Below are 2982 nucleotides of genomic sequence, written 5' to 3'. Positions count from 1 at the left end.
CTTTATTGTCCTACTTCAAACACGGGGCCCTGGGCATCATCTTAAGGAAGGCTGATTGAACTGTCGGCCTGACACTTGTCAGCTGTGGATAATACGGGTTTCAGGTCCGTCATGCTCACACATAAATGAACCATGACAGAGATAGACTGTTGAATAGAAAAAGCGGTTTTACTGTGGGTAACCTTTCTTGAATAAATGCAACAAATAATAAAGTCTGAAAAAGGGGACATGGACCTTAGGAAAGCAGTGACGTTCAGATCCAAATGGTTATTGTCTTTGGGGGCCGTCAAAAATGGCCCATTTATCAAAGCATGCGAGTGAGACAAAAGGGAGGAGTGCTGGGATCATAATAAAAACGGTGGCAGTTGAGTCCACGAGGCCTTCAGTGCGACATCCCATCACAGAATCCTGGTACCACTGGCCAGGGTTCAGGGAGGGGGCATCGTTGGCCCACCGGCCGGAATCCGCAGTTCTTGGAAGATGGTGGCGCACATCTTCATTGAAACAGCAGGAAGAGAACCTGAAACTCTCTATTCCTCTGCAACATTTCTCTCTCCTTATTTAAGAAAGAAAAGAACTCCCAGCAGAAATTGTGGAAACTCTACGTTTCAATCAAGACAGTCAAAAGAATGATTTGAATTTACAGGCCTGTAATTGGAACAAATTGGAAACAAAAGGAGAGTGCTTGGTGAGGCCACGTGATGTGGCCACAGTGCTGCTGTGTACAGTATGCTGGGAGGAAAAAAAAATCATGTGTCTTTAAAGCAAAGCTAACTCCACTGCAGGCTCCAAGCAATTTGCATAAATGTCTCCACCATGATTTTTTTTTTTATTTATGGGCCCTAAGTTTCTAATTAAATACTAATTAATACTATCACCAGAATTGTCTCCCATCCCCAGCTCTTCATAGCTTTGTCACTTTGATTAATGCACAGCCATTTATTAACTTATTTAACAAGCCGGGGTGCCTCATGACAAACTAGATTAAATTATCCTCATAACAGTCTCATTACTGAAAAAAAAGGGAGTTTTAAACTTAATAAAAATTATCCTCAATAATGTTAAAGCTTTTTCACTGCACCCTTAAAAGATAGAAATAGGTTTCTTGTTTGATTTATAATATATGGAGTTGTATAAAGCATCCATTAATAAAATTTATAAGTTCATTTAAGCTTGCACATTACAGTAGTGCTGTAGCCTTGGGTGCTTATTATTTAACTTTTGCTGTAGTTATGAAGATAATTAATGTCCTGACCAGACAGGGACTAAAATACCCACTAGAATGAGATAATTAGAGACATAAATAATGTTTAGGTTCTTGTGTGCTGCTTTTTAAATTAATTGTTTTGTTTTCCACCCAAACTTGATAAAGAAGAAAATAAGAGTTTACCAAGGAACTGTACAATGAAGGTGAGATGGGTTTTTTTTTCCCCCCACCCCACCCCCTGGCAGGTGCAGACAAGCTAAGAAGCCTCACAGTTTCTGGCCTGCAGGAGGAAGTGGAGGTGGGGTTGGGGGGATCTGGCTCTTCCCCGGGAAACGTGGAGCCCTCGTTGCTCTCTGGCTCCCTCCAGTGGCCAGGTCCCGGAGGCAAGCACACCTTGGCAGTGGGGCCCTGGGCAGAGAGTGGCCCCCTGGGGAAGCAGGGAAGAAGAGGAGGTGAGTCAGAACTGAGAACTGAAGGAAGTCTCTTCTTCGTTGAGCGGCAGTGTAAGCTTCTCATCTTAGTCAGACTCGGAAGAGGAGAGCCCCAGAGGGAGCAGAACAAGCCCATGGCAGTGGATCTTTCGTGCTGATGGGGCGAGATACAGGAAGCTGTGGCCCAGGCCCTGCTGGTCTCAGAACAAATATGTGTAAATATATTTGCTGAAAACCTATGAGGATCCCTGACCCTCGGTGGGGGTGCGTTCCCGTAGGGACTCAGCATATTCTGTGGGTTTCTTCGGTTCTCGTTTTCAGTTTCTTGCTAAAATAGCACCCTCGTTGAGAGTCCTAGGTAGTATGGTGTGAGGACGGTGGATATGCATGTCTGGATGGAGAAATGTCTGCTAGTTAAGCTTCCTTTTGGTCTGTGGTGTCCTGAGTCTTGGGGTGCGAGTGTTGGAAAGGGGCACGAGCTCCCTGGTTGCACTTAGAGAGCGGACACCTGGTATGGATGCCAGTTCACACCCTTTACAAAGCCCTTTGACTCATATCCTTAGTCCCTACGGAATCTGTGAGACCAGAGGGAGGGCCTGTTACTGTGGCTGCTGATGGGTCACGTGGTGCTTGGGAATCCACCAACTGGCCCATGGGTTTGGTTACTCCATCCCTGGGAAGAGCACCTGGCTCCTTTGCTTTAGATTTCTGGTCTCCTTCCTCCATTTCTGCATCTCACCTCCCTTTCTTCTCTCTTATCCCCTCCTTCTCCCTCTCACCTTTCCCTTTTATCCTTGATTCAGAGCAGAGATAACAATAGCTCTACTTGTTCATGTACAAAAATAGCTCACTTGTCAGAGCTGCATGGGGACCAGTGCCACAGAAACTCTGTGAGTGGAAGAACGGTTCAGAGCATTGTCTTGGGGTTTAGCATGCTTCGTGGCCATAGTCATCTCCAGCTCACACCCCATCCCCGGGAGGTAAGTGAATGGTACATGTCCCTATTATTTATAATCCTTGCTTAGCATTGATTAAGATTTCCATCCTTGTAAGTCTGTTAGTAGAGACCTATTAGTAGATATGGCTTTGGCCCAAAATAGATCAACATGAGTTGAAGGTTTCTGGTTTACTAGGTTTCTTCCTGGCAGCTTTGAGTTCAGTTGCCGAAGTTGCCAGCATGCCCAGTATTCACTATGGGCAAGTGGGCTGAATTAAATTACATGAGGCCTCTAAGAACCATGTGAGATGTCATAGATTTATTAAAATAAAGTACAGGGAGGGAGGAGCCTGTGGTTAGCACAAGAGGGTGAAAGCCCAGTGGGTTTTATTCCTGCCTGGGCCCTT

The sequence above is a fragment of the Nyctereutes procyonoides genome, unplaced genomic scaffold (assembly GCF_905146905.1).
Source record: "Nyctereutes procyonoides isolate TBG_1078 unplaced genomic scaffold, NYPRO_anot_genome, whole genome shotgun sequence".
NCBI classification, from domain to species: domain Eukaryota; kingdom Metazoa; phylum Chordata; class Mammalia; order Carnivora; family Canidae; genus Nyctereutes; species Nyctereutes procyonoides.
Note: the sequence above shows the minus strand (reverse complement) of the source record.